The sequence below is a fragment of the Manacus candei genome, unplaced genomic scaffold (genome assembly GCF_025592945.1).
Source record: "Manacus candei isolate 608988 ecotype Guabito, Panama unplaced genomic scaffold, ASM2559294v1 h1tg000076l, whole genome shotgun sequence".
Taxonomy (NCBI): domain Eukaryota; kingdom Metazoa; phylum Chordata; class Aves; order Passeriformes; family Pipridae; genus Manacus; species Manacus candei.
Genome location: NW_026138124.1, coordinates 7,571,911 through 7,584,556, shown reverse-complemented (window position 1 = coordinate 7,584,556; position 12,646 = coordinate 7,571,911). Strand labels below are relative to the sequence as shown.

At 40.9% G+C, this 12,646-nt stretch overlaps 1 protein-coding gene across 1 annotated transcript in view; it reads right to left on the bottom strand.

The window, feature by feature from the left end:
- Positions 1–12,646, bottom strand: part of TAOK1 (TAO kinase 1) — a 69,579-nt gene that overhangs the window by 55,906 nt on the left and 1,027 nt on the right. The window lies entirely within an intron of this gene.

Sequence of the window (12,646 nt, the reverse complement as noted above, 5' to 3'; positions counted from 1 at the left end):
CAGGGACATCAGAAATTTTCAAAAATCAATCACCTGCTGGTTTGTTTTGGTGTTGGGTTTGTGCTCTTTGCTCTTTTTTCCAGAAGCAGGGTTTGGTATTCTCTCTCCATATTCATTTCAGCAAATGGAAGACTCACAAAAGAATATAACACTTTTTGTACGTGACACCTCCCAGAGACCCTCCCATTTCCCTGGAGAGTTTACCAAACATTTTTAGACAAAGCAGGACAAGTTGACTGCCTTAGTTTCAATACTGGAGTGGTAAACCTTTGCAGAAGAACAGTTAAGTCAGCGAGTAACAGAATCATGACCACCAACATCTTCTGCCTCAAGACTACCAGCCTGCACAGAGCTGGAGAACATGGGGGCTGAAGGCTGTTTCTGCTCCAGTGGCTGTTTAGAGGTAGATGTTATCAAATTCCTTTCACATCTGCTTAGATTTCAGGAGACAAGCATCTCCACATCACATACAGAAAAACCACCCTCACATCCTTTTGGCAGCCAGCCTTTTGAAGGGGAGCAGAGGAGGAGGAGCTCCTCGCCCCAAGAGGCTGCCTGTGAAGGGCACGAGCAGGGTGCAACAGCAGAATAATACAGGAAATTTTTGCACTACTGCAGTCTGCACTGCACCTACTCTAGGGATAAATAAAATTCCAATCTCCACAATCTCCACCGCTGTCAATCTGACACCTTTTGTGAATACTAAATTCACACATACAAAGAACTTTCTCCTTTGTAGGTTTTGAAACATCTCACATGCCGTTTCCTACTGGTAACGGAACAAGCAGCATAATTTCATACCTGGCAATTTGAAGCCTCTTTTTCAGCAGTTTGGAATAATGGATTATGCCTTTTGTTTGTCAGTAGGAACAGGCAAATAGAGAGGGGAAAAAAAAACCCAAATGCAAAGTTTCAGGCAACAGTTCCTGTACTAAAAGAAGATCTATTTGCTACCTGCTCCTGTTGGCTAACAAACAAAGGGAACATCAGGTGTCCGTTTTAAAAATTCTAAGGATCTTGGATTTTTGAGCTGGGAAAGTAGGACAACCTCCTGATACCTTGGGCAGATACACCCCTAACAACCGACCAGCAAAAAGCAAGAACTGCTCACTCATCATGCATGCAGCTCACTCGAGCAGCCCAGCTGGACAGGGAGCTACTGAGAGCTCAACAAGCCATGCCAGAAAACACTATTTACTTTTTGGACACAAGCTATAAAGAGCAACCAAGACGTAATTAAGGTTCCTGAACACAACAGGACAAAGAATATCAGCTCCAGTGTTGGTCAACTCCAAGAAGTTTTTAGTACATCCGGACAGCTTCTCGGAGACCACCAGCTCAACCTCTCACTACCAATACTCAGTTTAGAGCCTCCAAATGCCTCTCTGCAGATTATTTTGCAAAGTCATTCTGAATGAGGGAATATCTAAAGCTCTGGCCTGAAAAAGAATAAACCTGCCCATGTTTACATGAACCATATTGCTCAGTACAGCCAACGAGCTGCATGAGAGCCAGTTGCTGCCAAGCCACAAAAAGGCTCCCAGAAAGAAGAACTCCATACATTCCTACATTAATAATAATTTCAAAGGCTTGAATAAAAATCAGTCTGGTTATATCAGCACAGCAGTTGGTTTTGGCTACTCCCCTGACCCTGGCCATGGCCCAAAGGTAATCTTGGTGGAAGGCTGCTGCTGGTACTGCCATGACATATATACAAACACCTAAAGTGTATGGGACAGTTCTCTGGTAGAAACCAATACAAGCATGGCAAGAAGACACTGTGCAGTGCTCATTTAAATATCTCCAAAACAATCAAAAACTGAGAAAGGTTACATTAAAAGATAAAAAAAATCCTTGGATATTTAAAAAACACCCTGTATTTGCTTCTGGCACACAACACACATCCCATTCTCCAGCCAGGCAGGAAAGAGTTATTTTTGAGAACTTGATAGTAAGAACTGAAAAGAAATAACTGTGCTTCTCTCACTCTCTTTTTTTCTATTAAGCTAATTCCTGTTGTATAAAGTCAGCTTGAAAGCTCCTTTCAAAGAAAGGGGGGAGGGAGGAGAGGAAGAATCAGATCTGCTTGTTTTTTGCATTTGACATTCAGGTCTGGTCGCCCTGTTTTGTTTTCCTGGAGGACGCGGCGCAGACCTCGCAGAATGATGACATCACACCCACAAAAAAACCAAAACCCAAACAGGAGGGAAGCAGCTCTCCCTCCAACGAGAGCTCAGAACAGCACCTCTGCTTCTGGCTGGTACCTTCTGGGCAACTCAAAACTCAATGTGTCCAGGGGTGATGGAATATTCCCTTCAGACCCTGACCCATGGCAGCAGCACATCAAAATGGGGAATGCAACAGTCTTGCTGCTTTCCAGGCCAGGCAGAATTAAGTTAAAAGATGTTTAGTTACTGTTCCCCTTTAGAAATACCTTGAATGCTACATTGTTTTATGCTTGTTTATGCCTGTTTTATTGTTGGTTTGGAGTCATACAGGCAAGAGGCTTTTACCACCATGAAACAAAGCAAAGTACAGCATGTTTAATCACTGTAAATTGGAAACTGCTCTTACTGAAAGGCTTTACAAACTTATTTCTTCCATATGAGGTAAATGTTCTGAGCAGCATCTTTGCTGCAGAGCAAGAAGCTGTACTACACGGGGGACAGAGGAACTGCTAGGTGTGTATGCATGCAGAGTGCAGCACCTGTAGAGGGAAGAGACACACCTCTTGCAGGGAAGAGGTGTTCATACCTCATCTGTATTTATTAAAACTCAGGAGAGGCCCGTGCTACAACATGTGCACTGACTACTCTACGTCACAAGGAGATTTACCCTTCATGTAACACCTGAACTCAACACACTGACATGACTGGCAAGCTCACAAATCTTTGGCAAGACACCAAACTAGATGGTACACAAACAGTTTCCTTGCTCCTAACAATTTATGAGTTAATTTTACACAGCAACAACAAAAAACAAGAAAGAAACAAAAAGGGAATTACAGAAACGTAAGATATTAAACATCCAGTGGTCACATGGTTCCAGTGATAGCTATAGAACAGCACAGTGGTGACAAAACATTTGACAGCCTTTTGCTGTGATTTCTCAGTAGTTAAATATGAAATTAAGCAGACTGCCACCTCCACCTTATTCACAAGCTCAATTCAGACAAGATACTAATAATTTCTCAAAGCAGCAAAACAAACTTAGCCTTGTTATTAACTTAGGGACAATGTTCCAACAGGAACATCAACTAACTAGGTATCATTCTCAGATTTTGTCCAGAAAAAGTATTTTTAAAATATGCCATCCCAGAGAATCTCCCACTCCTCCCCAGAACTTACAAGTCTGTTATTAGTATTCATTAGATATGAGAAAAAGGTTCTTCCCCCAGAGGGTGTTTGGGCACTGGAACGGGCTCCCCAGGGAAGTGGCCACAGCCCCAAGCCTGACAAGAGTTCAAGAAGTGTCTGGACAACACTCTCAGGTACGTGGTGGGATTCTTGGGGCTGTCCTGTGCAGGGCCAGGACTTTGAGAATCCTTGAGGGGCCTCTCCAACTCAGAATATTCTGTGATTCTGTGATCATGTACCTTGAGAAATTCCAGCACAACAAATGGCTGATTTCAGAACAACAAATGGTTGATTTCAGATCAAATGCAATCACAGATTTCTGTGACGCAGCTGACATTTTCCATGGAGTTTGACTTTAAACAGTTAAACAGCACTTATCTAAAGATCTCAATCTCCTGCCCCAGTGATTAAAAAGAAGGAAAATGAGACAAGCAACTGCTATTAAGGAAGCATCAAAGGCAGGTGGTAAGTTCAATACAAGAAGGAATTCTACTTGTAAGTCTGAAGTTCAAGATCTGTTGTCTCGGATGGGCCCAACGGAGCGTGCTGAGTCCTGCTGGGCTGACTCCGGAGACCAGTCAGGACAGTCGGACAGTGACCATCTCTGTAATTTTCTCTTTACATATTTACAGAATGTATTTTAGTGGTGAGACCATATGTGTCATGTCCTTAGAAATGCTAATCACAGGCATGAAATCACATACAGAAAACCCCTAAATCAGCAGGTGCTCGGTGCCTCCAAACCAGAAAATAAGCAGACAAGTAGAATCACAACTCACACCATCCTCTCCTTCCACTCATGCTGCTCCATATCATCCCTGTTTCCCCAACACCTATGTAAATAGGGAGGCAGATTTTGCAACAGGCATGATAAACAGGTAGGAACTACCTCAAACCAGCACAGGTAACATTAGTTCCGAAGCTGAAAGCAATTCTTGGAGAAAACTTGCTAAATTTCATACTCTGTGGCTGTGGCAACATCAAACAGAAATCCCTCAGAAAAACAAAATATTGAGCACTTTCACACAAGTACTCAGATTACAAGGTTTTTATGGGTTTTTTTGGGTTCTTATAGTTTAAAAGAATGACTGAAGCAACAGAATTCTTAGTTTTATCATTTCCAAGTAAGCCCCAGCTATTTTACCACATAGGTATGCTTGAAATGAATACCCACACTGGAAACCTCTCTGCAGAGACAGTCATAGCAGAATCTAGAACAGATGAGAGTTACTTGTGATGAGCTGAGCAATGGCTCATCACGGAGCTCACAGATTCCCAGAAGGCACAGGGGCTTGAAGGTCTCCCTCCTTCCCAGGGTATCAGGTGAGAACACTCTCAGCTTTTTACAGCAGTGTGCACTTGCATTACACAGTAATTAGGCCCTGAAGAAGATGTGAGATTCAGCTGTAGTAGGCACTGCATAAACAGGATGAAAAGATACCCTCTGCCTCCACAGATCTCCATAAAAATATCCAGACAATACCCAAGTATTGCAATTTTATATGCACAGGCATATTTTTCACTTAGATGGGCAGTTCCCAGTTATCCTTGTGCGTGACCAACTCCCAAAATGAAACAACTTAGTTTGTTATTTATCAAGTTCAGGGACTGATTTACAATGCATTAAAAGCCCTTTTCAGATTTATATAAAGATAAAAATCAGCAAAAAGTCACAGAAAACACATAAAAACACAGAATATTACAGAATTCAAGCTTTAGCCAGCTCATTCATGACCAGCATTAAATTGCCATTATGATAAGAAAACTCTACTCAGTATGATAAAACGAGAAAACCCATCCCCTGCATCATCAGTAGGTCAGGCAGACTTTCAGAAGGAGATCTGGGACAGTGGTGCTGCTGAACTTTGAGGTCTGTGCTGCTCCACCACACCCTACAGGCAGTGCAGCATCTCCTACACTTCTGCTTCTCCCTTACAACCTGCAGTCCTGAAGTTAACTGGGGACCAAGAAGACAAATTCTTCTACCCCACCACCAGCTACACTGGGCAAATTGCTCACTTCTCCACCTGTACTTCAGTATCCCCACTTTATAAATGTGAAAAAAAAATACACATTTATCATGCATTTAAAATACCTTGAGATTTATGGATGAAATTCAGAACAGGGAATTACTATTATTATCCTGCCAATTCAGAGAAAAGTATAAAACCATCACGTATGTAAGATAATCTTTCTTTGTTATAGCATAGATTTTTATTTGTGTACTAATATTTCATTTCTCATCACATTAACATTAATTACAGTTATTTCTATTTAAACATAAAATATTTGTAATACCTACAAAAAACACTGATTATACCAATTTATAGTCACTACAGTAATTAATTTTCAATACCAGAGTGCAATGGGAAGACTATTCAAATGAGGATGACACACCCTGGTGCTGGACCAGCCACTGCAGAGATTCCAGAGCCCCATGTGACAGCCCACCTGCACAGTGGCCCACAACCACCAATTCCTGCAGCATGGGAAAACAAGAGACTTAAAATAATGTATGAATTAATACTTTCAAGAGATAGAGGATATTTAAGAAAAAGAACCTATCACTGAAATATTTTGAAAAATTCAGGGGCTTTTCCAAAATATTTTTAAAAATTGTGTGTCAAAAATTCCATGTAAATTTTTTTCAACAGATGAGCAAATAATCTTTAAATGTTCTTTATGTTTTTGTGACTAATTATGAGCTCCTGAAGATAAAACACGTTCTTTATACGTAAACTATTTTCACGTTAGTCTAGTATTCAAAGCACTCTGCTTGTTATTGTCAAATCAGGAATGAATCTTTTGCCCAGTCTTGTTTTTGCAAATAAATTTACATCAGCAGTATTGCAATGAAATCAAAGGTAATGGCGAAGGTGAGGACTTCCTTCTGCCACAACACCTTGGATAAAAAAGCATATATATGGACCTCTTCTTTAGTACAGATTATTTTAGTGTTTGGGTCCCTGCACTTTGTCCTCCCAGTCAGCAAGAGAGAAATTTTGAAGACTCTGGTCAGTTCAGGACTGCTGAGTAGGTTGATCTGGTGAGAATGCGGTCAACTTCCGAGCTAGCAGCTCACAGCAACATCTTCTGAGAGTGGGGGAAGGAAATATCTCCAGTGATTGTCATGCAAACATCTAAACTCAGCCTCATCAAGCCCTCTTCTCCCACCTCCGTGGGCACTCCAGCTTCTATAGCTCTGGTCATCTGAGGTGGCTTTTGGAATGGAGATGTTATAGGATTCCTTTGCCCATGTATTGTGTCAAATGAAGGGAAAAATAATCTTCCATCATTCACAAAGGACAGATGATCAGCATTCAGATGGGTTCGCCTGCATTCTTGCTGCAAAACGGGCAGGTCCCAGCAAGAATTTACAGGAGGTTCCACCACACACCTCCAGCCAGAGACTAACCTAGTTTTGAATACTTCAAAGCATGGGTTAGAGGGGGGTTTGTGTGGAAAGGGAAGAAGGAAAATTAAGCCAAAAGCACAGGTAAGGGTTCGAGGTTTGCCTATATGGCAATTAATCTATAATAAAAATGGAGCTTGGCATTCTTAGCAAGGCATTGCTTCTGAAACACATCATTATTTCCTTCCCAACTTTGATACGCATTTCTAGGAGCCAGCAGGAATTTTTGTCAAGGCCTAGGTTACCCTCTTTTTTAACAAAGTTGTGAACCTTCATAAGAACCCCAATCTGTGAGTCTGGCTGCATACTGGGATGTACCGAGCAAGCATAAAGTGGGGTTTGTACCAGCTCAGCTGATGCCAAGGAAAATCATATCACTGCATCACAGTCTTTATGGGTGGTAAAGCCACATTACTTCAGTTAGTCCAGTACATAATTCTCAAGACAAGACTTTGATATGCACCGAGTAATAAAAAAAACCCAAGGAAACGTGGGAGGGAGGTGGATTTAGAGGTAGAAGATCACGTGCTGTGCACAGACCCCATGTTCCATTTGACCCTGAAGAGGTAGGCAGCTTACCTAGGGGTACAGGGCCAAATCACAGCAAAACAGATTCCAAACCCAGGGTTTAACTGGTTTGCTGTCTAGGCCAGGAAACAGTTCTGGAACACATTTAACACAGTTGAATCGCATCAAATCACGGCTGGCCCAGAACTGATTTTAACAACTGTCAACTGCTCCTTGGACCAGGCAAAGCCAAAAAGAAGATCACAGTATACAGTTTATGAAAAGCACAGAGACAACCCAAACATCCAGAGCAGCAGCAGCAGCAAAGCAAGGCACATTCAAATCCCATGATCTTTATTCAGATTGGGTTACAAGGAAGTGGGAACTGGGAGGAGTTAATGTTAGTGACAACTGCAAGTGAGAACTGAAGGAGAAACATGTTGCACCGCCACTGCTACACAGCTTGAGAAATCCTCATAACTGATGGAGAAAGTTACTGCACTACTTACTGGATACCCGTGGCCTATTTGAGAAATAGCACTAGCAAAAATAACCTCTCATCTCGGCTGGGGAGGGAGGGACAGTCACCAATTAAAAGGGGACTCTGGTAGGAAATGAGAATTGCATATTAAGAAGGGGGAGGGAAGCAAAAATAACAAACATGTGCAACAGCACATGAGATTCTTTCCAAGAAATCTCAGTACAACATTTCTCTGGGCATGGGCTCATGGGTCTGTTATTGGCCTTGAGCAGTGGTACGTCAGGGAAGAGGAAGGATTGCTGGATGCTTGGAAAACAGACTGAACACATGGATGGGGAACAAGCCAAAAACTGTTATAAGAAATGTTCCCTACCCTTTCAACATACTTGCACTTGCATATTCCACTTTCCCATGCTCCTGGATCCCAAAGCTTTCCACAGGTTAGAAATCAGCCAGACTAGAGCAAACTGAAGCTGAACCAGCAACGCAAAGGCAAGGACTGATCATAAAGGACTGAACCCCTCAAAATGTGTGTCTAGTGATGCTCAGTCAACGGCAGCAGGCTAAAGAAAAAGAGGTTTTAAAGTTCAGATGAACTAAGTGAAAGGCTGAAAGCAACTTTATTCACATTTAAAGAATTCAGGTGTAACAGACATTGGCTATAAGCAAAAATCTCCAAGATTAACGTTAAACATCAAAATTTCCTTTTCAGATATGGATTGACACAAGTGACACACAGCAAAAGCTTTCAATAAAACTCACAGGCACTGCTCCCCCACATTCTGATAGGAGACTGCCCTGTAAACATGCTGCACTCAATGAGCGTAGGAGAAAACTGTTTTTATAAAATTACACCTCACTCTAAAGAAAATATTTGCATGGCTGTGGCCAGGAGTGTAATAAGGGTCAGTGGAAGATCACAGGCACAGAAAAATGCAGAGCCTGCCAGCTTTAGAGTTCCATGATTCTCACTTCTTTCCTCAAGATATAACTTTTCCCCCAAACAAAATATTTCTAGCCTTTTCTATTCTAAGGGCAATATTCAATATGTAAATCTCATGCTGTCACCCCATCCTGACCCCTAGAGAAAAATCAAAACTGTTTCTAGCCAAGCAATACAACAGGCAAAACTACAAGCTACTGTCCACTTGTATTAAGCCATCATCACTTTAACTCATGTTGGACTGTCCTCACCAAACCCTAAGAAAAGGAAAACCTCATCTCAAAGCTACAGTGTAGGTGCAGATCTGGCCTCAGCAAGCTCTGATTAAACTGGAGAAACTTCTCTGTTTAGGCAAAACTTATTGCTGCTTTGGCAATTTCATGCTATGTTTACAGTGGCTACCTTGCCTTTTCTTCTGGCAAAGTAACCAAGATATAGCAGGATGTAAAAAAAAAAATAAAAAAATCAACAAATTAATAATAAAAGAAATCTAGAGTAACAATGCACTGATTTCTGACCAGGTACTAAAAGTTCCCAAAGGCTTCCCTTTGGTAATTTAAAAAAAAATACTGTAATTCCAGTGATCACCAAATATTTGTTTAAAAACAGCCCTAAGAAGCCAGGTTTGGAGCCCCCATTGTGCTGGCTAATGTCCATTGTGTTTCTAAGGGCCTGCAGAAAGTATTCCCTCCTCCATGTTCTGTACTGTAAATGAGCACTTAGACAAGGAGAGCACACAGTGTGTAAAAGCCAACTCTGCTTTTAAACAGCTCTCCATCCTTTCCTCCTGTTTTGTGTGCACTTCTTTCCCTCAGACACTTTGCACTTCACCTCTGATTTCATGTTTTCATATTTTAAGTTCTTTTTTCACAGGAAGGACTCTCCCTCTGGAACTTCACAGGAGGGAATTAGTAGTTTTCTGACCCTTTATCCATTGGATTTTTTTCAGTCTCTTCTCCATGGAGAAATCAATGTATTTTCAGCAACTCCTCAGCATGTTAAAGGACAATAAAAACAAAGAATCCTGAAACCTAACCACTACAAATATAGCAAAAAGTGCCACCAACCTCTGTCTCCCAGTCTCATCGCTGGCTGTGGTGGCACAGCCCAGTCCCTGGGGCTGTCTCCAGCCTTGCCTAACTGCACTGAGCCATTTCAGATCACCAAGTTGACACAAAACTCTCTGTATTTTCACTTAGCTTAGCTTTCTGCTGGTGCAGGATCAAAGACCAGAGCCAATGGAATGACATGCAAGGAGAAGCAGGTGGAGGACAGCATCACACACCTCAATAAACTTCTAGAGTAAGGGGAACTTGCCAGAGAGCACCAGACTGCACAGACCAGGATTTCATCCTGCACCATGTCCGTCAAGAATGATGGAGAATGTAAGAAGAGTAAGACACATTCTAGAGCTATAAAAGAAAGGGCAGATGTTGATCTCAGAAGGTATTAAATCACCCCTCTCTGTGGTGTTGGAGGCAAGCTTCTCCCAAACATAGTTAACCAAGGGAGGATGTGTGTCACCCATAACTGAAACCCTGCTGTCAGACCCAGGAGACTTTCCAATTCAGTCATGATTCTAGCCCAGGGTTGAAGTTCAGCTCTTCCCTTTGTCCAGGTTCACAAAAGGAAATAAAACTGAAATCCTTCACACTACACAGCATACTTGGACAGGAAAAATGTAATGGCCTTGCAGAAGCAGTCATTCAGAAGAAAAGAGCCTGGGTCGCTCCTGATAACACCAAAGGCTTTTATAGTTTCTAGTGTGTGCTTCAATGTATCAGTATGTTGTTTACATGATTTTAATATGAACAGGAACAAAACAGAAAATGCTTCTAAGATAGGATCTTAGTGATTATGCAAGTGTTCCCCAAAATACACTAAGAATGGAATAAGACAAGTGGTATTTACCATAGCTTCCTCACCACTTCTGGATCACAGAGAGAACCAAATCAACCCTAAATATTTTCTTATTTCAAAAAACATCTATAGCATCAAATAACTTCTATGAGGTATATTTTGTAAACAATCTTAGTCTCTACTAAGTTAGATCAAAAGTATATCCTTGCAGAAGCAACAGACATGAGAAGTAACAGCAGCTGTACATCCAGTCTGTCTTTGCTATAAAGAGAATTACACCTGAAAAAGAAGTACCTGGAAACCATCTAATGTTCCTGTTGAGCATGCAAGGGTTGTGTCAAAGTGGAACTCACTACTGCAGAGTCAGCTACCTACAACATCTTTAAAACAAATCTCTGAATTTGCTGCCATATCTATTGTTCTCTACAAAACATCCTCATTACAGGAAATCCACTACTAGGATACATCTGAAGATGTAATTATTACTGTGATATTTGCTTCTCCTCCAATGTATCTCACCAAGCATAAAACCTGAGTCTGTCTTACAACTCATTAAAAATATGTTATTCTGGTGACAAAACCTGATGAATATAGACAGAGATGAAAACCACACAAATGGAAATGTTATTTAGCTGGAAGTAAACATTTAAAGTTTTCCAGCTTAGGTTACACCAGAATTTAACAGCAAGACACAGGTAACTTTTTCAAATAGTCTAACTTGAGGCCTAAGCCAACTTATCTGTACATAATTTTAATGCCAACATCTGGTCCTGTACAGGCAACACTTAATTCAGTCTAGTTAAAAAGAAAAATAATATCAAACTATCCAAGGAGTTTTTACTTCAGGCAGTTGTGTTTCAACTGGATTAAACTTAAATTAAGCTGTTCTACCAGAATCACTTTCTCTTCAGTGAGGTATTCTTAACAGAGGAGAAAAACATTCTCTCAAGTTCAAAGGACAAATTAAGGTTCAAGTTTATCAATGTATTTCAGTCCATGGGTAAAAGGAAGAGGAGTCCTAAAAATGGCAAACATACCAGTCAGAACTAGGCCAATGTTGTGGAGAATCTAATATGAAGGCTCAAACCAATCGTTGATTAGGTTTGCCCTTGGACATAAGTAGCAAAAACTATGACATGCTCACTATGAGCAGGCACAAAGGCAAGGAAAATGTAGGCCCAAAGTAGGGTCAAGAAAAATGTACCCAAAATTGTATTTATTGCTACAGGATTTGTTATTCTGTAATCCTGAAATAGGAAAACAAACCTTCACTAGTGTAAAAATGCATGATATTTTCACTGTTTTCACCATTATGGGTTATCTGCTAAAGCTATTTTTCAGACACTGAAGACCTGAGTTATATTGTTCAATAATATATATGTATATGTGTGTGCGTGTCAGGGGTGGTATTTTGGGAACATTTCATCCGAAGCACTTCAAGCTGATAACCTTTATCCAAATACATAAAACAAGAGCCATGTCAAATGCACTATAAATAGCATTAATAGTAAGGAATCAATAGCATCCAAACCTTTAGGTAACATCTTATTAATCCGCCCTTGGCATGCATGGGCACACTGCTGTAAGGGCTCTCAAAATGCAACAGTCAAAGGTGAAGGATACAATTTGTTCAACTAGTTAATGCAACTGCTATTTAACCAACACAGCCACTAAAATGCCACCTAACGAAATACTCCCTACCATGATAAGCAGCAGAGACAAGCGTGATAAACACAAAACGTTTTTCTAACAAAATAAATTAAAAGTCCTCAGTGCTGATACCGTTGTCTTATTTTTTTTTTCCTGAAGATATGTACGGATCTACAGTTGACAACAACCATTTTAATCCCTGATTCTTCTGCACCCCCCACCCCATTTCTTGTACCGCGCCCAACACAATGGTACAACTGCATCTCCCAGGTATCGCCTCGATATTTATTTCTGCTTTCACAGTGACAAAGGTGAACTCTGATGCTCCGAAGATGCTTGCAGCAAAGCAGGGTGAAAGATATTTTCTAAAGACATACCCACACGCGGGTTACAGAAATCCAGCCTCCATGAGATGTTTTAATCTGACAAATTAAAAT